Source organism: Carassius carassius, chromosome 11 (genome assembly GCF_963082965.1).
Source record: "Carassius carassius chromosome 11, fCarCar2.1, whole genome shotgun sequence".
Taxonomy (NCBI): Eukaryota; Metazoa; Chordata; class Actinopteri; order Cypriniformes; family Cyprinidae; genus Carassius; species Carassius carassius.
Genome location: NC_081765.1, coordinates 29,514,145 through 29,540,842, shown reverse-complemented (window position 1 = coordinate 29,540,842; position 26,698 = coordinate 29,514,145). Strand labels below are relative to the sequence as shown.

The following is a 26,698-nucleotide window of genomic DNA, read 5'->3' as shown; positions in this document are numbered from 1 at the left end:
CCATTACGATGACATTTTCTATCATCTCTCTTTAAACACATCATCACTTCTGCTCGAGGCTCTAATCAATTCAGTCAGAGCCTTTCCGTGGGGTCAACCATGCAGAACAGCAGCAGCTGTGACGAGGTAATTTGGAGCCTCCAGCGGCACCCGGTGATGGGCCACAAGGCATTGTGGGTAGATTCTCAATGGCCCTCAATGACAAACGGAGCTCCTGTGAAATGGAAACACACTCTGGTTTCACCTCAGTAAGAAAAAATAATGAGAGACTATTACGAGAGGTTACTCTGCTCATGTTAAAAGACAAGGTACGCTAAGTGTAATGTGCCCAAATGACAACTGACACGGAGAGTCAGGTCCCAACACCGGAGGGATTTATTTAACCCTTGTTGCTACGGTGAAAATCCTTTACTTGTTTTGGTGTTCCCAGGTCAAAAATGAACGGCCTCTTAAAAATTTATTGCAAATCTCTTATTATGCTATTTCAAATCAGCAAATCTTATATTCAATGTTATCAACTTGTTTTCTTTCAATCAGCGCTGGTTTTGAATTTCACTTTGAAACCAACTGATCATAGGCCTCATAGAAGTAAGCTTATGCCCCTCAGTTTTTAAGTAAAAAAAAAAAAAAAAACACTTATTTGTGTCTAATTTTGGCAATGTTCACTTAAAAACTGAGGTGGCATAACTTCAGATCAATGTGGCCTATGATCAATCAGTTCCAAAAAATATAGTACAATAAATTAACTAGTCTCCGGGTCGAAATGACTGGCACACAACATGAGGGTTAACCAAAAATTATTAATCTGCCACTATTTACTCACTCTCATGACTTTCCTGTATGACTTGCTTTCTTTAGTGGAACACAGTCATTTTAAAGACTGTTTGTATGCAATTACAACAAAAGGGTACAGAAGTGTTTAAGTGTGAAAATAAGTAAAAATACCATAAAAGTGTCATAAACATGGTCCATGACCCTTCACACTTCTCAAGCTAAATCTTGACTTCTGCCCCAACTCTCCTTAAAACATCCAAAAAGGTTGAAATGAGAGAAACTGATTTATGAAGGACTCAATCATTTGCATTAAATCAATCAAACTTTGATGTTAATGATGTTTCTGCATCCTTTTTTTTATGTCTGAAGGTTCAATTTCCCATTTATTGGAAAACAAAGATAAGCTCAGTCTTCAGAATAGCTTTAAGTATCCCATTATTCAAGTTTCATTTGATCACCTGTCACACTGACCCCTAATCAGAGCACATATATTCCATCTGTGCTACAAACCAACAGCTGAGGCCTTTTCCTCAGAAGAAAAACAACTCAAAAACCTTTCATCCACTCCTAACACAACAACATCTGACACCACCTTTGATCAGATAGCACTGAACCATCTTCCAGACGCCGTGCAACAGGACCGTTTTGTGGGCTACAATTTTAAATATCACATAATAAATCACGCAGACATATTCCTCCCTGCAGACTCATAGCAGAAATGCCAGTTGTCCCTTGGAGGAGGAGTCTGAGAACAAAGCCGCCATTCTGCTTTTCTCAAAAACAGATTTGCGTATCATAAACGCCTCTTCCTTCCCTTTGATCCATTTCAAATCAAGCCTGTTTATGAACTGAATTATAAGATACTGAAATGCTTATGTACGTCCGTGGTTCTAATACACAGGAAGGTAGTATTTATCCAAATGCGCCATGGGGACCTCGTCTATGATCACCCTGACATTTCATTACATTCAGTTTGCCCTCTAAAGGAAAGGCTGCGATTGAAATAAAGACTGTGTTGAAATTGATTTTTCTTTACACTGGGTTACAAAGGAAATATCTTTGTTATATGTTGAATTCCAATGAATAAGACGACGAGACTTCAGTCATTAGTACAGGAGGCCTGAGAGACAGACACTCACTCTCATTAATACATATGGATATTTTCCTTCAGGGAGCTCAGGGCATCATTCATCTCCTGTGTTTTTTTTTCTCCTCAAGCACTGCTGTGAAATTCCCACACCGCTGAACTTGCAAAAAGCTCCCACATCCTTGAGCATGCCAGGATGAATGAGCGATCTACCGGTAAGTCACTGGAGAACTGAAAATGACGGGCTTGAGAGGAAAAATGTAAGGCATGGAAATGGCTTTTTGGATTGTTTTAACTCTGGCAAACTTGAAGAACATTTCTAAATGTTACAGAAAGACACCAGTTAAAAACAAATCCGGGGACGGAGTCGAGGTCTAGTGGTTAGTGCACATGCCTTAAACACGTGGGACATTTTTGTTTTATGAAACAACAACTTTTGCTGTCAGTATTTACATATTATACAGTATATATATATTTACACTACCTTAATGAAAGTTTAGGGTCAGCAGGCTTTCTTTTTTATTATTATTTTTTTTTTTTCAGCATTGATTAATTAAAATGTATCAAAAGTGACAGTTAAGACATTTGTAACACTACAAAAGATTTCTTTCAAATAAATTGTTCTACTGAATTTACTATTCATCAAATAATCTACAGAAATACTTTCTAATAAAAAAGAAGACGAAGAATATTCTATCCAACTACAAGCAACAGCACAAAAAAATACAATAGAGTAAAGATACAAACAATAAACAGTGATTTTCAGTTGTTGTTTTTTTTTAGGCAGATCTAGCATTAGTTTTTAGGTACAGAAATTTAATAAATTAATCAAATGTAAAACAGCATCACATATTGGACTGTATAAATTAAAGATTATTCTTTATTAAAATAATAAAAGCTTTATAATTAGGAACAGTGAGTGATTTCTTTGTTGTTGCTGCTCGATTACTATAAAGACTGTCATTTTAAGATAATGCACTGATCCAGTGGCCTGCGTTCAGCCGGCTATGTCTGCTGTAGGATAATTATCAAAACGGACATTTTGACATCCTTTTTGTGTGAATTTGTCCATTTAAACACAATACTTCAGAGAGAGCTTAATATTTGGGCACGTTCTGAGGAGCGGGTTTGCGTGCTTCGAATGAGCGCATGCACAATTCTTCTCACTGTGCGCATGAGCTCGCGTCCTCTGGCTCTTAAATGCGACAAAGCTTAAATGAGTTTAGTTTAAATACATATTAACATGTGCTGTTCAGGTCTCATCTGTGCGCGCGTGCGCTATCAGCACCCGGATGATGAAGGAATAAATGACTGCTCATAATCCAGCATAAGGCATTCACAATGATCAAGAGTGAATGGTTTGTCCAGGGTTTTTTTTTTTTTTTTCTCTCATCGCTATTGTTGTAATGTCTGGGAATCCAGAATGCGCATCCATCAACAGAAACATATAATAGTTGAACCCAGTTTGTTTTACGTGTTATTTATAGCAAACCATATTACAGATGCTTTGTCAGATTTAAGTTGAACCGCGGTCCCAGCGCGTGCCGAACTGTGCGTGCTGAACCGAACGGTTCAGGTTTTTTTCAGCGAACTGTGCCACCCCTAATTTCACAAATTAACTGTATTAAATTGTTATCATATAAATTTGTGAATTTAAAAGACTTCTTTCAAAAACAATAAATAACAGTAAATAAATAAATAAATACATTTTACCAACCCGACAATTTTGAAAAGTAGTGTGTGTGTGATCCCACTTAATTTTTAAAGTAAAAAAAAAAAAGATATTTTACTATATACACGCGCACACACACACTCACACACATCCACACACATATATATACAAAGCAAAGACGGTGTTGATATAACTGTATATAAGCTGTATATAGTCATATTAAAACTAAAGTGATTATTCAGTAAGAATATTAGCATTTACCCAAACGTGAGCTCATAAAAAAAAAAAAAAATTCAAATAAAAAAGGTCACAAAATCAACCGATGATTTCTCATGAATCAGACTGATTCAGATCTCAGTGAATAACAACCTACATTTTCGGTCTGTATGAGAGTTAGCGAGCAAAGTGAAAAACATCCTATTGATAAATGATATGGTGTATGAGAAACTAAACAGAGTGAGCTGTAGATATAACTCTCTATTCATTTCTTCGTTTCAGCAAAACCAGACCTGTGAGCTATCAATACAAGCATATCAATTGTTATAAGGAGCTGGATGATGAGTAGTTTTTAAATACATTCTCTTAAAGGGAAAAACATGTGTCCTGGGATCACACAGCTCTCTGAAATTACAAAAACACTGGTAGGAAGCCCTGATACCGATATAATATAATATTCTACACACTTATCCATTAATCACAGTAGAGTGGATGGCTAGGAGCAAGAGAGAATGGTGAGGACACAAACAACAAAAGAGAGAGAGAGAAGAATAGCTTGTTAAGGCCATTATTTGACATGAATAGATGCTGAGGTCATGTTCCTCTTGTGTACTTTGGCCTGCACGAGCTGTGGTAGTTTGAGAAGTGTGGTGTAGTGCAGAACTGTCTGATCCTTTTAATGGGGAGCTCAGAGGCCAAAGCCTCCAGCACTGCTCTCTGCTCACCTGCTCTCCACAACCGCACTGCAATTTACTCCTGCAGGAGCCGAACGCATACACAAGCAGCTGGGAGAATACTGAGCCATCAGTTTGTCAAGCAAGAGGAAAATGAGAGGAGAAGGTCCAAAATTGAGGAGAAGTTCCAAAATTTCTGGAACTTTTCCTAAATTAACTGGACATTTTCCACCTTTTTTCAACCCTAAATAAATAACAATTAAAAAAAGACAAGAAAATAAATTGAAAAAGTGTAAAGAAATTACAATTACAAAAAAAGAAAAAAAAGTTATATGAAGAAAATATATAAAAAAACATTTTTTAAATTGTTAATGACAGAATAGAAAAGAAAAGGGGAAAATAAGAGAAGAAAATTAAAAAGAAATGGTGCAAGGAAATTTCAGTAAAGGGTTATGATAAACATAAATAAGAAACGAAAAATAAGAAAATAAAATTAAGAAAGAGGAAAAGCAAAGCAAAGACAAGACAATAAACCAATGAAATTAAACAACAGGGTAAAAACAGACAAGGAAATTAAATAAAAGTGAAAAAGAAAAGGTGATCAAATTAAAGATAGAAAATTAAAGAGGAAATGAAAAAGTAAATGAAAGGCGAAAAGGGTGACGAAATAAAAAAGGAAAGGAAATAAGAAAGGCAAAGCAAAAGGAAAGGGGGGAAATGAAAACGCGAAATGAAATTTCAAAAGGATCGGTCAAAGGAAAAATAAGTAAAATGAAAACAATGAAAAGAAGTAAATGAGAAGTAAATGAAAACAGAAAAATAAATGAAAATGAAAAAAAGAGAACAACATTAAAAAGAAAAGGGGATATGGAAGTGAAAATACAAAAGAAAAGGAAAATCTGAAAGAAAATGGTAAGGAAAGAAAATAAGAAATGCAAAGCAAAAGAGAAAAAGCAATAAAGTAATGTAAAAGGAGAGGTGAAAGAAAAGAGAAAGGAAGGTCAACACAAACATCACAAGCTGTGCATCCGAACTGATTTTACTACAGTAAACAAGATTGCAGCAGTGCACCAAAACCACAAGAACAAAGAGATGAGAGAAACAACGATCCAGAGAAATCATCAAGTTTGAATACTGAGGCAGACTCACTCAGCATGAGTCCACATAAAGAGCCTCCTCTTATTTCATCCAGCATCCAAACACACAGACAAGCAAAGCACTTCCTCTCCCTACACTCATTCTGTCAGTGGGGCGCTTTCCCTCAGGTCCTCTGTAAAAACACCTGCAAGTTGGCATTTGGCTATTACGACTCCATTTCCCACTAATATAGAGTGTTTATGGTTAGTGGTTCCAGAATGAGAATTTACTAAAATATTAGCATATGGTACAGCATGTGTAGAGGGAAAGTGTAAATGGCACAGCGTTTTTTAATGATGTTGAAGTTCTGTTATTAGCTCTGCGAGTAGGAGGTGACATTTATTAAAAACAAAAAAGATGCCATTTCAGACGTGTCCCAAAGCACAAGTGCACACGAGCAGACTAAAATAATATTTGACTCATTTATGAATGCATTAAAGTATGTGGTAAATCTGCTTTTCAAAGACAACTTAATGGGTAAAACAACAGTCCAGGAGATCACAGACATCCTTTTCATTTAAAATCTAATGTCATTTGGACAACTAATCCAGTCTGAATAGTGATTAAATCATCTTGTGTGCCGCAGATGCTCATCGTGGCCTACTAAGACAGGCTCTGACTTAATTTGATCTTGAGTATATTACCATTCCAATCATATCTCAAGCTCAGGAATGCTGCTCTTATGTCCCGGTTGTGTAAAGGGAAGGGACCGGAAGGAAAAGGACACTGGAGGACGTTTGGGATGAGTAATGATCATCAACAACCAACTAGCTGATTAGTGATGTTGTCAAACTCCTAATTAGTTCTAAGTTTGTTGTTTTTATGACATTCTTAGAAGTGGTGCTTCAGTTAGCATGCTTTAATTAGCATGCTTGCAAAATTAAAAACAAGCTCCAGTTTTAAAGTATTCCATTCCATCACAGTCCGTGTAAGTTTTTTCTGAAAGCATAAATAAATGACATGTACAGCCCCCTAGGAAATGAGTCTAATTGAACTAATTATAAAGGCCTTCCTTAAAGGGACAGTTCGCCAATTATCATTTCAAGCCTGAATGACTGACTGACATTTGTGGAAAACAAAAGATGATATTTTGCAAATTATAAAAATGTTTTCTTGAAGAAATTAAGACATAAATATTAGCATTATAAATATACAGGTTAGAAATTACATGAGGGTAAAATCAATTAAATTATTAACATAAATGCCAGAAAATGTGTGTGGAGGGCTCTGTATTTTATCTTCATGTGGCCTACTTTGTAATTAAAATATACAATTAAATAAATATATTTAAAAATGAAAGTATTGGGTATTTTCCTAATAATACATTGAGAGCTACATATAATAAATGGTTATTACAGTTAACTAAAACTAATATAGTTGCAAAGGCAGCATTTTTGTACCCCAGATTCCAGCTCAGCTTTCCTGCATGCTCTCCCAGTGAACACGGACACTCTTGTCGATTGGGATGATACAGGGAGAGAGAGAGGGAAGAACAGTGCTTGCTGTCATGTACTTTAACACACCGATCACTGTGTTGGCAGTGAATGTAATTTTAATTTATAGAGAGACGCTTCAACACCGATTACGTCATGCCTGCTTCATTTCTACAAGCAAGTGCTGTGGAGATATGACATGCACACTGCACACTACAGCTTCAACTGTTAAAGCACATCTTCACATATGGGGTTAGAATTGTTGCTTTATTCCAAATAAATAGATTATGATCCACAAATAAATGTATCTCGTTACATTTATTTGTGGATCATAATCTATTTATTTGGAATAATGCAACAATTCTAACCCCATATTCACATCATTTAATCGATCTATCTATGTAATCAAGGAACAAGACGACAAGACCGAAAAGAAGATAAAAGTATTTTTCATCCCATAATTCTGACTTTTCTTCCTATCCTATGGTGGAAACAAACTTTTAGAGAAATCTAAATGACTATGTGTGTATATCAAAGATGAAAAAGTGTTTAAGCATAAAAACGATAAGTGTAATACTGCTTTAAGTTGTTGCCCCCCCCCCCCAAAAAAATGTTATACATTTTTTCCCTGATTTACAGAAGAGACCCACTAAAATGTTATTCAGTGTAAGTCTCCTCAGGCATATTTACAACAAAAATAAATTTAAGACATTAAAAGACTAATTACTTTCACCCCAAATACTAATTAGTTTTAATTTTACATTTTTTAAATATTCCCTTACCCTAGGTTTTGCCCATTGGTCAATAAGAATGTTTTACTCATTTAAAACACAATACAATTGTATATGCCCCCCCTACACTTTTATATATTTGAGTATGTATATTTCAGAATAAGCATGTTGTTTGAATTTTTACATAAACATTGTTTTACACTGAATGACAATGTAACAATTTCAAGCACATTTGAACATTTTATCCTCGAAAAACGTATTTAAATCTTTTAAAGTAGACACTTTACTTACATTTAATGTACTTTCTATGGACGTAAAATCACTTAGGCTAATTCACCAGCAGATCTCATACATAATCAAAGATCATATTACATAGCTCATCTGAACAAAGTAGCGTATGGTGCACAAGGTCTAACAGCAGTCATTGCTCACCTCTCAACTCTTTTGACTGACCTACATGAGGTGTAGCATGACCAGCATCTGCACTAGGGATGGGCGTTTTCCACAAATATCACATTCGAATATTTGAGCTCACAAAAAACGAATATTCGAATATCCGTTTATTTAAATTAAGTTTAATGAATCAGACGTTATTTTTCAGCAACATTTGTTTTCGTCATTTTGAACAAGCTTACAATAAGCTTGAACATTACACATCGTGTTTTGTAGCTGAAAACCTTTAACAATGCGTGCAAACAAACAAATGTACAGATTAAAAGCAAAAAAAGTGAACAAAGAAAAAACGTAAAGCAGCCTGCAGCAATTAGGCTATTGTACAGAATGTAGCTTACACTTAACTTTTAAACTGTCAGCAAATCTTTTTTGTTTTTTTTTCTATTGTTTCAAATGTTCTTGTTAAGAAATACGGGCATGTAAACATGATTGGGGGAAAGTCGGCTCCTTAGTCTGTTAACAATAAGGCCGGCCGCGGAGAAAACACGCTCTGACGACACAGACGTTGGCGGGACTCACAAATAACGGTGTGCTAAGCGGATAAGTTTTGTGAAGCGCTTCGTGTTTTCGTTTCACCACTGAATGGGATCCTCATCTGGTGGCAGGGCCAGATTAACACTTTGTTGTACCCTGGGCAACAATATTCAAGGGCCCCATCATCACGACCCCAGGATCACCATAATATGGTCATATACAGAATATATTACTGTAATATACAGTAAATATACTCAATACTTCAAATTCTAACTGTCATCAGGTGTATTTTGATTTACAAATATTTAAATGCTCATAGAACTACAAATGCACTACTATGTCCCCTATCAAAGACATTCACTCACATATGATGCTATGAAAACAAAACACATCAGCATCTGTATAATCTGGTAAAATTGACCCACTACATTGAGAGGGAGGGAAATATCCTCCATTTTCACAAAAATGAATAAATAAGCAACCACTTTCAAACCATTGTTTATTTAACAACATTTATTCCCAATAGAAATGTATTGAATTGATATAGCTATAACAGAAGACCACAGACAACACATCAAGAAACATTTTGGTCCTCAGCTCATTTTAAGCAGAAATCACCCTGACAGGGTGACCCTGTTTCCTCAGAATTCAACAAGGCAATCAAGTTATTAGTCCAACACAAACAATTTGAAATCTGCCAGTTTTCCCTCCACAACAATATACAGCATTTTAATAAAGCTGGCACCGCAAGGAAAAAATAAATAAATAAAATGCAGTATCACTGTTATCTGCTCATAAACATTTTTATCCTAAGCTCATTTTAACTTGTTTTAAAATAGAACAACAACATATCACAGCACAATTAACCAGTTAAACATTGTAGTGCTACATAAACATTTAGAAATCTGTCAATTTCTCTGAAGAAGACAAGACAGAAATAAATGCTACATAATCTGGCAAAACACACAATTTTAGTCCTAAATAATGAGGAAGTGCATGTTTGAATTTGAAATGCCTTCATTTGGCAAACACATCTTACAATGGCTTTTTTCTGGACTTTGACTGTGCAAACTGGTGTACAGTATAACATCTTCAAAATCAAGGCCACTAACAAGTTCATGTCCAATAGCTAAAATAGAAAGTGCAGAGCTGTGTCTGTGACACAATTTCTCTCTAGAAGACAAGATAAAAATAAATACTACAAAACCTGGCAAAACACACAATTTTAATCCTAAATAATGAGGAAGTGCATGTTTGCTTTCATTTGGCATCTTGTAGAAAAGTCCTGGCTAGCTGAGTTGTCCTCGTCGTTGACGGAAGCTGACTTAACAGAACTGTCGGCAACATTAACAGGAGTGAAGAAATTACCTATTTTAGGTATATACTTTACATTTTCTGCGTTTCTGATGTCCTTTTCATTTTTTAATTTCTGCTTCGCGCTCCCATTTAGCTTCTCCATGTCAGATTTTTTTTCTGTTGTAGCAACGCCTGACGTAACCCGCTCGGCGTAACATTTGACCAACCTCATGCGGACTGACCAATGAGGAGAGGGTCTTAACTTGAGGCCCTCTCTTCATTGGTCATTCCGCATGAGACTGACTCTCAACTAGTGATGGGATTTATGGCTCTTTGAGGGGATCCGGATCTTCGCGATCCGTTCCTTTCAAAGAGCCGTTCAAAAGAACGGCTCTTTTGGCTCTTTTTAAATATTTAGTCAGTTTTAAGAAGCCAGCTTGGGGGCATCTCAGTTTATCCTGGAAATAATTACTGGGAGGAAAAATGAGGTGAGATTTGTAGTCAAATAATTAAAACTCAGATATCACACACCAATATCTGAGTTTGAATTATTCTGAAATATTGATTATTACCTCGTTTGTCATGTGTGGACTATATTCCATAGGGTTGCACAAATCCCTCTGCTTAGACAGTGACATCACTATTTTGGATTTACCTTTAGTACAAAGTGTGTGTGTGTAAAGCTACGTTGACTTATGTTATTCATACAATACCTACTCAAATAAACATCAAAAACAAAGCCGGCTGCAATGAATTTCTGTGCAAAACAGCTTTTACTACAAACACTTTCACACAAGAACATTGTTATCACACAAGAACATTTTGATAGAAAACAAAAAATATTTAAAGTAGATAAAATTAGAATAAATAAAATGGAAATGTCTACATACTACATACTATTACTACTGTAACTTTGCAAATAGGACATCAGCCCCTTCAAGTCAATGAACAATAACAAAGTGGGCTGCAATGAACATGCACAACTAATAACTAATAACATAACGCTATAAAGGGTTGGCCTGCGCTGGGTGCGCCCCTCCCCCTATAACTGTTCTGTCTCGCGGAGGAGCTCATTTGTGTGCATCTGTGTGAAACACGCATAGGAAAAAAGAACGACAGAAAGAACGGCTCCCCTCCAGCCGCGACTCGGCTCCCATCGTTTATGTTTATGAGCCGTTCAAAAGAATCGGTTCGTTCGCGAACGTCACAACTCTACTCTCAACCGCTCTCAACTCACGTTCAAAGTCATAGGCAGCGCAGCGTCTCTCTGTGCAGCGCAAAAGCCCGTGTTGACAGTTTGTTTAATGTAAAGCGGGAGATTACCAGATACAGTATTTTGCTCGTGCCCTTGCTGCCCTGGGCCCTTTAGAGGTCTTGGGCCCCTGGGCAATTGCCCAGTTGCCCGTATGGTTAATCCGGCCCTGTCTGGTGGAATACATGGCTCCAGCAAGAACTGTTCCCACTCGTCTCGGCTGGACTCTCTGTAATCATCGCTGGAGAACTGGCTCAGCCTTTTCGGACGAGTGGGCTTTGCATCCTCTTCATCGTGGCGACTGCATCCGCACCACTCGCATCAAGGAAAATGTTCTGATAATGTTCCAAAAAGTTTTTTTTTTCTTACCTCTCTCATGTTTTCATCGAGAAACCTGAGATGTTTGTGCCGAGGGTCTAGGGCAGACGCGAGAAGAGGAGTTTTCACTGCATTCTCCAAGTTAGCGGTGTTTATTCGTTGCTTGAGAGATGCTGCAACAATGTTCTTGGATCACTTTCTGTGATTCTCCACGGCATATTTGAAGTACTAGAAGACCGCAGTTCTTTTAGGGGGCGTTCACATATCGCGTCTTTTGCATGCTCAAGTTCGTTATTTCCAATGTAGGCGCGCGGTATGCGCGCTCATAATGGAAGCGACGCGGTCGCGATGCGCACGCGGTGCGACGCGCCCGTTTTTTCCAGGCGCGTCCGCACAGCATCGAGTTAAAAACATCTCAACTTTTAAGAGAGCCTTAATCGCACCGCAGGTCATGTGACAAGAACTAAACATTCATCTTCATCCTTTCCTGTAACAACGTTGAAAGCTCAGCCAAGATGAAGGAACAGCTGATCATAGCTGTATATGGATTGCCATTTTGAAATAAATTTAGTATTTTTTTTGTGCTGCAAATCCATTTATCCTTTGCTGAAATTCCGCGTCTTCATGGAGAGAACGCGTCGCCTCAGGAGCGCTTCTGCCCGAGCGCTTTGGAAAGAAGGAGAAAGCGGAGCGCATAGCCTTTTCCACGCCTTATTAGGCGCGATATGTGAATGGCCCCTTAATCATTCATTAATTATTTTTTGCTTGCATACACCTTCAAATATGCCGTGGAGAATCACAGAAAGTGACCAAATTAGGTTTTATTGTGAACTTTTTTTTTTTTTTGCGAAATTCGAATATCATTTTTATTTATCGAATAATTAGAGCAGAACGAATATTCGAATGTTCGACTATCCGTGCACATCCCTAATCTGCACCGCAGGCTTCAGGACGATACTGAATCTGCCCCATGAGAGAGACACAAAGAAACATTCAAGAAAAACAATGAAATGAATATTCATTTCAGTAAATGATAATTACCTGCAACAACAGGCATTTAAAGCATGGACAAAATTCAAGTACAAAATTTAAGTAATGTTCATTAATATGAAAATAAATCTGATTTTGGTTCATTTATTTTGGCTTAACTCATATAGTTATAGTATTAAGGGGAAGTCGTGGCCTAATGGTTAGAGAGTCGGACTCCCAATCAAAAGGTTGTGAGTTCGAGTCCCGGGCCGGCAGGAATTGTGGGTGGGGGAAGTGCATGTACAGTTCTCTCTCAACATTCAATACCACGACTTAGGTGCCCTTGAGCAAGGCATCGAACCCCCAACTGCTCCCCGGGCGCTGCAGCATAAATGGCTGCCCACTGCTCCGGGTGTGTGCTCACAGTGTGTGTGTGTGTGTGTTCACTGCTCTGTGTGTGTGCACTTCGGATGGGTTAAAAGCAGAGCACAAATTCTGAGTATGGGTCACCATACTTGGCTGAATGTCACTTCACTTTCACTTTTTTATAACAATAATATTGTATTATTATTATAATTATTATTATTATTAGTAGTAGTAGTAGTATATACACCCCTAAAAAACTACATTTAGTGATAAGTGACTATTATAATGTCTAAAAAGAAAATAAATATAATTTGGTTAATTTAATCTGTCCTAAATGTTATATAATAACAATACTACTACTAATAATAAATGTATATATTACTACTACTACCACCACTACTATATTACATTTTTTTATTAATAATAAAAAATATATATTAACAAAATTATATTACAATATAATATATTAAAAGTTATTATTATAATATGAAGTCCCTTAAAAAACCTCAGTTTAGTGATAAGTGACAGTTGCAATGTCTGATGTGAAAATAAATGTGATTCGGATGAGTCTTAACTGTTAAATAACACAATATAATTCAATATAATTATCACTATTAATACTAGTATAATACAACATCCAATTTACTGATGCAGTACTTAATCTGAAAATATATGTGATTTGGTTAATTCAACTCTTATATTGCATTTAGGAGACACATTTTCAAGCATTTTATACCTGTGAAGAACTGCAAAGAAACCACATCTGAGGGTCATCATTTATTTAAGCCAAATTGTGTGTACTACAGAAGTAGTGTACAATGACTGCTGGGTAAATTGCCCTCTCCACTTCCTGTGATGTGATATATTGATGTACACTTGTTCCCTATGTCATTTGTAGTACCCTTCGGACTGAACATAAATGCTCCCTATGATATGGAATCACACTTTTGATGGCCAAATACCCTGTGAAGTCCATTATTGAGCGACTTGAACATACCCTGTAGACCCTGACATCCCAGTATGTGTGTACTTGTAGTGAAAGAGCAGGAGGTCACGATGTGCGGGGATAAACAGTCTTGAGCGCTGCAGAGCGGCAGATGGGGCCATGACTCAAACTATTAATCCTTTATTACACGCAAGCACGTTTGCAGAGATTCAGCAGAACCCAGCCAGTCACTGACACTGGAATGAAAGAGCAGTCAGCAGAGGAACCAGACACATTTCCACTAATCTTTCATGGACACCAGAACACTCTGAGAAGCCAAGATTCTACTATTTTACATCTTTATCCAAAAAAGAAAATTCTGTCATCATTTAGCACAAAAAGGAAAAAACATTAAAGAACGGCTACTTTTTACTTAAAGCCAAAAGTTATTTTTTTATTTTCCAAAATGACAAAACAAGATTTATATAAGCAGCCCATAGGACTTCTGAACTCATGCAAATGCTTTCTGTGAGAAACCGACTGAACCTTTAGTTCATCTTTAGTTCATCACACAAAGATATGATATGGTTTCAGAAGATTTGGAATATCAACTGTTATGGTGCTTTTGCATCTCATACAAGTTTTGGAACAACAGAGAATTATCATTCTCAAATGTGTCTGTTTTTTTTTTTCTTTTCTTTTTTTTTTTGCAGGGAAAGAAACCCAATCGACAAAACAGACACTTGTGTGCTAACATTCTGGCTCATATGAGGACACTGTGCTCCTCAAAGCAAGAGATTTGTGCTATTAAATCTTAAGAGACATTTCAAGACAAATGCGCACATCTGGCAGAACTTAATGCAAATGCAGCATTAAAGGGAAAGTTCACCCAAAAATGAAAATTCTGTCATTAATTACTCACCCTCATGTTGTTACAAACCCGTAAGACCTCTGTTCATCATCTGAACACAAATGAAGATATTTTTGATGCATTCTGACAGTTCTCTGACCCTCCCAGAGACAGCAAGGGTCCTTACACCATCAACATCCAGAAACATAACAAGGAGATCAGTAAAATAATCCATGTGACATCAGGGATTCAACTGTACATTTACGAAGCTGTGAGAATACTTTTTGTGTGCAAAAAAGTATCCACTGAGCGCAAACAGCGCATGTGGTTCCAATGTCAGCCACACCACACAGATGTGCTAACTTTCTGGGTTTATAAAAGAACACTGGACTCTTTAAAGCAAGAGATTTCTGCTATAAAATCTTCCTGGAGATTTTTTGCAAGAAGACTGTGCACATCTGGCACAACTTAGTCTTGCAAATGCAACATTAAGGAATAAAACACTGGCCTTCACACACTTAACAGCAGCACACTTTAAAATTGCTGTACTGTCTCCATTTTTGTACTGCATCAAAATGTTCAGCATTTAAAAAAAATGAAGTTGTAACGAAATAAACACACATAGATTAGTTCCCACAAGCAGAATTTCAACAGACAATATCATTAAGTGAAAACTACATCACAAAATATTGCATTAGTCCCATGAAAATAAATGAACGCGAAGCGAAAAATCAAGAATAGACTGTGTGTCCTGCATATAGAGATTATATTGGGCTGACAGAGGTCCCAGAGAAACAGATTGCCTTGGCTTTCCTGCGGAGCACTGCATTCTGTCAAATAACTCGGCGCTTGGCTGAACTATCCTTGCTTTCTGCCCTTATTCAGAAAATGAAGTGGTGTTCTGAAGAGCAGAGCATGATGGTTCTCTATAGGACGCCCATTCTCTTGAGGAGGACACCTACCTCGTGGCTGGCCTGCTGCTCTATGACATATGAGATACTTTGCTTTCACCTTCACTTCTTTAAACCTTCCAAGTAAGCCATTCATGAACCAGCAGGCAGCAGCGATTACCTTTCCAGTGAGGTTCTTTTGAGGCGTATGATTTGATGTGCAGATCTAAAAACCATGCTGTGCATCAGAAGGGACATGTTTGAAGCAGCCAACATGACAAATGCTTGAATTGCTATATTCATTCACCCCAATGTGTATTTGGACATGTTTAGACTCTTAAAATATAGATATGGTTTCAGTTGCATTGGATATATATCAAGTGACATCTGCAAATAAATGAGAGTGTTTCTCCAAACCGTATTGTCTACTTTAATATTGACAACTAACCTTTTTTTTTCTCCAAAGAAAATATGCAAGAAGCATGCATATAAATTTAATAATTTTAAGAACATTTTATATTCAATAAAAGATTCCAGCAAATAATGGTATATAATACTTTGTTTTCCATTTTTTTATTAATTTGTAATAAAAAAAAAGAAAATATGCAACAAGTATGCATCACAGACACATTTGATTTAAATTTAATTATTTGTTTGAAATGTTAACATTTATTTGCAATGTTTTGTTTTGAAAATACAGAATTGTGAAAAATACTGACAAAAAGAAACAAAGATAGTTTTTCTTTTTTTGTAATAATGCTAGAAATAAATTTATGAATTATATTTTCAAAAAGAAAAAAAAACTGCTAAGTAAACTTAATTCATAAATATATTTCTATAACTATATGAAAAAATCATTTTTTTTCAGGTATTTTTTGGTCAGTATTTTTCAGTAGTCATATTTTCAAAAAGAAAAATCTGCAAAGTAAACTTGACTACTGAAAAATACTGACAAAAATGACTCATGAAAATGGAACATTTAATGAAAAAATATTTCTAGCAAATAATTTTACATATATTTTGTTTTCCATTTTTTTAATTTGTAATTTTTTCAAGCAAAAGATGCAACAAGCATGCAACACATATACAGTTTTAATTTACAGTTTTACACACGTTTTATCATGAGCAACACCGTGAACAAGGACGCTGCCTATAGGCTAATTCGGTCATGTGACTGCACATGTATTTGCGTTAAAGCCCCTTACAGGCACCAGAAAGTATCCAAATTCCAAACACTTATTCATTTCCAAAACAGGACATCTTGTTACTTGCGAATGAGCAGTGGATGCCTCAGGACTTATTCGGCACCGACTCGATGTTCAGAGTAATTGCCACAAGAGGACTTAGACACAACATATCAAGCAGAGCAGAGCGCTGGCTGGCTTTCTACAGGGACGTGTAGCAGACTTTCAAAATTGGCTGCATTGATCCAAAAAAGGGGAGTCGGGGGGGAAATAAATATCTTTCCAACCATGCAGCCTCTAATCCATAGAGGGTAATGTTGGGCTCTATGCACTAACATTCAGACCTCAAACCAATGTCACTGCAAAGAGGAGAAGGGTAAACAGACAGAGTGATAGAGAAATGATGTTCAGCTATAGTGACAGTGTCTTCCATTCCCAGTCTCTGTAAGGCAGCATGAGACGCATTAAATCAACCTGTCTCTACATTTCCAGATCTCAGCCCTCTGGGACGCTCTCCTGTGCTTCTCTGAGAGATAAGATGAAACAGCTTTAAGGAATGCTATTAGAGAGAATAGCACTATTCGGACAGGATTAGTTTGCTAAACGACGTCTGAGCTATAATTATTAACAGGGTGTCTGTGATTTCATGTACTGATTTGGATGGAATTGGGATTCGTTATTATAATAGTCTAGATGTACGTTTACGGAAAGGACATGCACTCTGGATGCATGCAAATAACTATGCATAGAATTAAAGCAATGAATTATGATAAGATAAAATCTGGTGCTGATATTGTATGCAGAAATTGAGCACCAATAATTATCTTACCCAGAATGTTGGTTTAATCTAACGAAGGTGCACCAGCAGTTTATTCTAAACTGAATTATTTGAAATAAACAACATAACAGTAAATGAAGCAACAATTATCATGTATTTATTCATTAATTCATTCATATATTCATTTTCTTTTTATTTGATCATATATTGATTATTTCTAATAATTATATCTACAATTCTAATTACTCTTTATTTCAGGACATTGATGCAGCATTATTTACATATATCATGTATTGTTAATTTTGAATAATGACATCTTATATTTTATTATAACACCACTGTACTGAACCACAACTCTTAAAGGAACTACACAATTGAACAATACAAATGAAAAAATAAAGCAATAATGGTTAAATAAAAAATGAAAAAATCTATCTATCTATCTATCTATCTATCTATCTATCTATCTATCTATCTATCTATCTATCTATCTATCTATCTATCTATCTATCTGTCTATCTATCTATCTGTCTATCTATCTATCTATCTATCTATCTATCTGTCTATCTATCTATCTATCCTTCTAATTATATAAATGGCTGAAAACATTAGGTATAAGTAATATTCATGATGCACTGATGTGGAAACTATACAATTCTGAACTTAAATTGAAAGTACAACCACTTAGGCAAAATATTTAATATTGAAAGAAACAAGCAAGAGCCGTGAATGTGTACAACTTCACGAATAACGGGTGTTTAAATTCAACTTAGAATCTCTAATGAGTTCTGTGGGAACAGCTTCTGTGTGAGAAACTGAATGACAAAAGCACCATCAGACCTGTAATGTCCTCATTTATCATTCAATGTCTGATCAAACTCCAACACTACGAGCTTGAATCGAATCGGTCTACCTATCTGAGCTTCCTAACTTCACACGAGCAGCTGAGAGAAGGACAGCAGTCTAAATGAACAGCACGTGAGGTAAGATAACGCTACTATTATGCAAGATGACACTGTCACTCTAATTTCCCCGTCCGAAGGGTCACATGCGATCTGTCTGGGTTTCACAGACTCATTATCTGCACTCTGATCAATATATGATGGATGGGCGGTGGAAACTATCGCCTGCCGCACAGACGGAAAAATGACTGAGCCATACGGCCCACAGCTATGATGGAATCAGGCCATTGGGACACAAGAGATGAGTCCAACCCAAAAACACAATCAGGATCAGAGCTCCTGCTGAGCTCAACATGTGCTGGACTTCACACTACAGCTTTATTTTTCTCATGAAAAATGGCTGAAACGAATCCTAAAATAAAACCAGTAAATCTAAAAAACTATAGGACAGTAAATTATCAAGCAGACATTAAACCAATAATCCTTTTAACAAACTTCTGTGTGTAGCGTAACAAGTAAACAATGCAAAAGAAATATGAAAACACCTTCGAGAAATGGCATATAAACAAATAAAAATAAATAAATACACAAATAAATATTATAACAAAATATAAATACAAATAAATAGGTAAATCTATCAATCAATCTCAGTAATTATATAATATTATTTATTAATATTAATATATATATATATATATATATATATATATATATATATAAATTAATAAATACATATAATAAGAAAATTGTGTGCGTGCATGTGTATGTGAGAATGAGCACATATGTAAATGTTTTATTTACTTATTTATTTCCCTTTTTACTTGCGTAATAAGGGAAATAAATAAGTCAATAAATATTTAAGTCAATAAGTAAATATATATATATTAAAATGTGCATATGCACATACATATAAGTATATAAATATGTAAAGAAATTAATATTTAAGTAAGTAATTAAATAAATATTGGCAAAAAAACATTTATCTGTGCATTTTTGTTTGTGCTAATGCTCATACTTAATTTCTTTCTCAACCAACAATTGGATGTGATGGAAGTGACCGGCACAAAAGTGTTGTCAAATTAAAGGCTACTGGCTGAACAAAAACAAAAGACAAAAAAAAAAAAAAAAAAAAAAAACAGAGTCCCGTTATCTCCCCAATTTTCCGTTTGAATAAGAAATGTTTCAAGACAGGAAAGAAAACTGATAGTATCGACTTTAATCTTAAACATACCAGCCCAGACAAACAATTGCACCTGAGTGTCAGAAACATACGAGAAATAGACAGCTTTTCCAAAGTGCTTTATCTTTCAACTAACTCCAAATAAACTGCTGTGAAAACCCCCACAAAAACAGTGAATGAGAAACAGGAACCCAGCTCATAAGACTGTCGTATCTCCAGCATGCTGATGCTGAATCCCTACAGGCTGCAGGTGCAGAGAGGACACGGACACGGACAGCTCCTTCTCTCATTACACCAACAGTTTCCTCCAACATCTAATCTCACTGCCAAACGGTCTGATGAAATCACTGCAGCAGAATGCATTGCTATGCAGCTTATATAAAGGCGTTACTGATTACAAACAGGCAAGCATGAGCATTAACAATCTGATGCGATTCTGCAAAGCAATGGCGTGAACAAAACAGCTGTTCATTTGCACGGCCGATTTAATGGAGGAGAAGTTAATTTAGAGCTATTCGGAGATATCTAACTTCATAAAAACTGTGTGCATACATGAAAGTCTGACAGGCTAATGTGGAGGGTAAATAAACAAACAAAAACAACCAAAAAAATGGTGATAAAAAAATATTACTATTATTAGTAGTTAATTACTACAACTGCTGCTGCTACTAACGATAAAGTGCTAAAATATGATTCAAATCAAAGTCGATTTGGAAGAGGAACGGTTTGATTTACATAATTCAGAACGGAACCCTAGCATCGGTTTGAGTGAACATCTTCAGGCCCTTAGGAGACACGGCCGGGATCTTTTCTCAGCTCAGTGGAAATGACTTCTGTGGACCTGCAGCTTTGATATTTTATGTTTGATGCCACGTAGGGTCTGCCCACCAGCCAGGAAAGGGCTGATTCACAGGCTGACGGCATTGTGGGTCAGAGGACAGTCTAAACAGCTCTGGGTCATAACAGCCCTTCTCTAGCCCCATACCAGCACACATATGTGCCCCATAACCCTATAAAGCATCAAAAAACATGCTGATTTCATTTAGTGCACAGATGTGAAACCAGCGGGTTTGCACTAGTGACACGAGCATGTTGCACCTGAGCATCTTTCCTATCCAATCTTCTATAAGAACAGATGTCCATGAACTCATGAAGTCATGTGACTGAATACTTCTAAACCACAAGTCATTTATTAATAAAAGAGCCAGAGTGGCTTTCCCAGTGGATACAACTTATACTTTCATTGCTATTTTCTGCTCATTTCTCCAGAAGTGCAGATTTTTTTAATTATCGGCATGTTGTTTTTGTGATATTCTAATTTTCATGAAAATGCAGCGCTCTGGATCCCAATCAGCCAGTCTACCGCAGCACAGATTCAGCTCCTCCGACACAAGCAGATCAGATACCACCGCCTCAGAAAGCGATAGTGTTCATGTCATCAAACACATCTGCACTGAATATTCCAGATAACACCATGCTCCCCCGGTAAAGATCTGCAATATCATTGACATCACGCGACTTCTCAGCCAAACAGAAAAAAATGTGATTACAGCAACCGATTCAACAAGAACAACTTTCCCAAAATCCACACTTTTTTGATATGGGATCTTCTAGAGTTTTGTTAAAGCTCTGTCAAAGGTCTTAAACAACAAATGGAGGACTATCTGGCAAACTTTAGATTAAAATGGAGGCCCTCAGATGGTTAACATCACAGAGAGGACATGTATTGGGTTTTCCATGCACCACCAGGGCCACATGACAAAAATCACACACATCTACATAATTGGCACTATTGACGAGTCTGCAGAGGTGAAGCGTTATCAGGACAGATCCAAACCTCCGGGGCTTCAGCTCTGATTTGTGTTATGGGAGACCATAGGACATCAGCTGCCGTTAGATTTCTCTGCACTTATTTATATTGACAGCAAATTCAATAATGAAGTCAAACTCCACGTCCCCGCTCCCACAGGACCCAGACTGAACCCAGAGACTTCCCATGTGTCACGCCCATAATGAAAATAAATGATGCTAAAGGAAAAAGACATCATTTAATTCCATCATTTTATCACACCACTCATTTTTGCAGCAGAATGTCAGCATGGCTGCAATTCAGACAATTAAACAGAGTAACTTATGCTGCAGACAAATATTGGCCACCCAGTTTGCATATCCATCTACGCCAATGAAAATAATTTATAAAGAACAGAGAATCAAGTTCAAAGCTTCTTTTGATCATGTGACTCCGACACTGTACTGCTTATTTATCAGCTATAGTTTTGAAGACAGTTTGTTCAATATAATTCAAAGACAGTTTGGGCTTTTTTTGACATTCAAATACTTTATTTGTGTTATTTTCAGTTTTGATCAATTTACTATTATTCAAAATAATAGAAAATAGTACAATTTCACTGATACTTCTAATAATCAAACTGGTACTTTTAGGATATCAGTTTCAGTTATTTATTAAATATATATTTATTCATTTAAATAAAAAATATCACTGAATAAAAGATCAAATAAATTACATTTATAATTTATCATTTAATTTAAATAAAATTGTGATATCCAGAATATTTGTTAGTAAATAAATATTCACTAATATATAATTTTATTTATTTACTTACTAATATACACAGAGAGAGGCAGCTATACATAATATTATATAATTAGTAAATAAATAAATGAATAAATATTAATTTATTTAGTAATATATTTTAAATATATGTATACACACATAAATACAGTTTCATATTTGTTTTTAAATTACATATTTATGTTTTTTTAAATAACTGAAAGTGATATTAGTAAAATGACATTAATAAATAGCATATATAAACTATATGTGAACCTGGACCACAAAAGCAGTTTTAAGTCACTGTAGACACTACACTATTTGTAGCAATAGCCAAAAATACATTGTGACATTGGTACAAATTATTGATTTTTCTTTTATGCCAAAAGTCATTATGATATTAAGTAAAGGTCATGCTCCATGAAGATATTTTTTTGTAAATTTCCTTCTGTAAATATATTAAAACTTAATTTTTGATTAGTAATATGCATTGCTAAGAATTCACCTGGACAACTTCAAAGGGGATTTTCTCAATATTTAGATTTTTTTGCACCCTCAAATTCCAGATTTTCAAATAGTTGCATCTCTGCCAAATATAGTGAGATCCTAACAAACCATACATCAATGGAAAGCTTATTTATAGCTTCTAGATTATGCATAAATCTCAATTTTTAAAAAAAAATTGACCCTTATGACTAGTTTTGTGGTCTAGGGTCACATATTCTTAGCTGAAATGCTTATTTTTAAAGTTTTGTTTATTTTAACAGAAAACGGCAATCACTCTGAAAAAAAAAAAAAGAAACGGATGTTTGCAGTCTACAAATGTTTTAACACATCTGTGCTAAAAGGAACTCTGTTCATCTTATTTCAAGCCTGTGCACAGAGCGAAACAAGAAGTGATTTAAAAAGTCTTGCTCAGATTGAGACAAGACCATGAAGACCTGCAGCCCCCTTCTAGTCTCAACCTGTATCGCACAGCGAGAAGCCGTTTCCGCATGAAAATGATCGATGAATGCTTTATTCGACACTGCCGGTTCTGACATATATAAAGTACTGTACCATTATAGAATTTAACGCCTCACTACCCACATATGAAATAAAAGAGAGATTTTAATATCGCTGTGAAAAGATATATTGCTGTTCTACAAAAAAAAAAAGGACACCGGCACAAGGAGATTCATCTCTTTTCGATTTGGTTAGCAGCTGCAGAAGTTCCAGATCTGCATTTGTAATGTCAAAATGCATGACGCTGCACTGCAGTCCTGCATCTCTCTATCAGCGGAGAGGAGGAGCAGGAGGGCAGCGAACAGGACGACTGACACTATATTGATGTCAGCGACTGGTAAGCAAGGAGAGGATCTGTGGGTGACTACACAAACATCAATAAGAGCCAAACAGTGAGTGCACACTTTTTCAGCAGTCTTGGTTCGCAAAGCGAGAACGAGAACGACATACTTTCTCTACGAATAAAATGGTTAGGATATAAAAATCCTGAACCACACTGTTGCTTTCTATAGTGGTCTGGCTCTGATCCAGGTATCGGATCATTAGGAGTCTGGCCAGAACTTCCTCCAAAAGCTCTTTGATGAGAATTTTGGAAAGCAGGGCATAGATTTATAATAAGGTCTACAGGGAGGGACTACTGTATACTCATCTCCGATCAATATGCAGTCACACCACAGCTAAGTAAGTTGCACAAAACTCAGACTTAAGCAAAAAAAAGTTAGCCTTATTAGATGTGGAACAGGATTGAAACCCAGGATAGAAAAGTCTGTGCATCTTTGACTTACTCTGGACATTTACACGTCAGCATGGGACAGTTATTTTAAAAGGTTCAGTGCAGATTCTTGTCAATAATACATATTAAAAAAACAAGTGTCAATTCGAAAACAATGTGAAGAAACAAAGTAAATAAAGAGCGGGATGGAACCCAAACAAAAATAGAAGACAGAACACTTCTGTAAGGCAAAATGTGTTTGTAGTCACTGCATACTGATGAAGAATTTAACTGACATTTGGTTATTTACTATTGGCTACTTTTGTGGCTCATCCACCAATTTAGAGTTGGAAATAGTTAAACATAAATTAGACGACGAAAAAAAAAAAAAAAAAAAAAAAAAGGTCAGCTGATTTTTGTCCAGTATGTTCCAGATAATAAATAGCTAGAAAAAGAAAAAAATCTGGACAATATTTCATTTATAAAATAAAATAAGAAAGGAAAACAGTGTTATTGGTGTTATTAAATATTAACTCAATATTTAAATATTAATTTAATACCCAATATGGTCCCCAATATATACAATCTATAATTAGAAGCTAATAAAATAAGATGATTTGTGTAAAATATTTCATTCATATGCATTACTATGAGATTAATTCAATAAATCAATCTTTTTGAGGAATTTTAATTGAAAATAACGGCTGCTGTGACATAAAATGACTCATACCATGATACACACAGTTTTAGTTACACCACACACCTGTGTATGGGACGGTGAGAATGAGACAGAAAAAAAGAGACAGATTAGACACTTTCATTAATCTTATTTAGTGGTAGAGAATGAATGCCCTTGATGAGAGATCTCAGCTTGCCTGCAGTCTCTTCCCTGCAAAGCGTCTCTCTGGCATCACCTGCAGAGCGGCAGCGAGCAGGTGCTCATCTGCTCTCTCCACCCCGCTGCTCCCATGAGCCCCCGTCGCAGTCTTAAGGCTGTCGTTTTGTAAGACTCTTAATTCCTCGAAGCAAATGAAAGAATCCACGAAGGGCCCGGAATCACAGAAGGCTCCAGACCCCAGGCACCCATGTCTTTAGATGGCTTACTTCTAAAAACAAGAGGCTCTTTTCACAAGGGACATGCAAAGCCCCAAGGTTTGTTAAGCCTCTGCAACAAGCGCAGAGACTGTAGAAACGGCTCTCAAACAATGCAAGCTTTAAAAAGCCGTTCCATCAGCCCGAATGAACACTCTGAACGCTGACAGGCTTCTTGGTGAGATGCAGAGTGAATCATAATAAAATCAGCTCCGGTTTTGACTTTGACAGAAGGAACGAAAAGCCCCTGCTCTATTAATCGCCTTAAAATAGCAGAGAAATGATGTAAGACCTGAGAGGACATATTAAATGCTAAACCGCTTTCAAGTGTGCAGCTAATGAAAGTGTATTACTTTTCTTTTTTCTTTGTTTTTTTGTATAATCCGGTATTGATTCTTAACATCCCAGGATTGATCTGTTAATCCAAGCGTTTTAGTGCATGTGAAAAAAATGTGCTAAATATTTGTAGCGTGTGTCCAGTAATCCTGTTACAATCAGTTGCACAGGATTGTGCCCACTATAAATATTGTGACCGTTCCAATATCTCATCGAAAATAAATCGAGTAACTTTTTCCCGGCAGCTTTTTAATATGATACATACTCCAAATCTGGAAATATGCTGTCCTGTAACAGATTTATGCAAATGTGAAGGTAAAAAGTGCATGAACAGTGGTTATATAACACTAAACAAAGCAAGCCATTTTACAGGGTATCTGCAGGATTTTTAAGCTCAAATTTAAGATTTTAAGACCTGCAGAAAATAAAATGAGTGGGGTAAGGCAATGTCTATGATAATAAACTGTAAAATGACTATAAAACGCATGATTTACAGTTCAGATACAGGTTTTCACAAAAACATTTTTTTTTTAAATAAAATAATAAACTTCACTTTTCAGCCTAGAGTCAAAATAATCAATTACTGTATTAGTTTAAACAAGAATGACTAAATCAATCATTATATTAATTAAATAACATATAAATGTATTTTACTGTCTTAATTGTTTAGATTTTTATATTGTATTATTTTATTAATCCACCAGTTCACATTTACAACACTGTGCGTTTGCGGTGTAAAAATGTGTGTCACATTTTCACATTGGTCTGAACAAAAACAGCAGACCGGCTTATTAAAAATGTAAATTCATTCTCTGCCAGCAGGTGGCACTTATGGAATGGCTGAAATATAGCGTTTCCCTGGCAACAGCAGTACACAAAGCCACACAGCAGCTTTTGAAGTTTAATCCTCACATTAAGCTATAATAGCAGTTTTTGTCTTTCCATCCCCAAATTTAAGACCTCTTGAAATCATAATTAAGAATTTCTTGTACCATTTAAGACTTTCTGTCCTCAACTAAATTTCAGACTTTAAGAATTTAAGAAAATGTAAGACCCGCAGTTTTATCAAACTAACATAAATTAGGTAAATCAGTGTCATTATCCAGCCTTAAAGTTTATAAGGTCTGAATGGTAACTGGCGTCAATAACAGAACTTAACGCACATCATCAGAGTTGAAAAGTGAGAGGTAAATTAATCCATGCCTGTGTAATTTCATCTCTGAGACTGCCGTATGTCTCTTCTGGCAAGTCATGGAAACCTTTTACAAAGGCTATATTCATATCCCCTTTGTTAAATAAATTAATGAAACTCTTAAATTCTTAAAAAGCTGGGTCATATTACCAGGAGAATTAAATGTAATTTTCCATTGCTGTTCCACAATTTAAATCAGAGAACCTACTGTGACTGGTTGATGTATTC

The 26,698-nt window shown here is 36.0% G+C and overlaps 1 protein-coding gene across 1 annotated transcript in view; it reads right to left on the bottom strand.

Moving 5' to 3' along the window:
• The window catches only part of adarb1b (adenosine deaminase RNA specific B1b), a 139,487-nt gene that overhangs the window by 63,625 nt on the left and 49,164 nt on the right, over window positions 1-26,698 (bottom strand). The gene's annotated exons all lie outside the window — the stretch shown is intronic.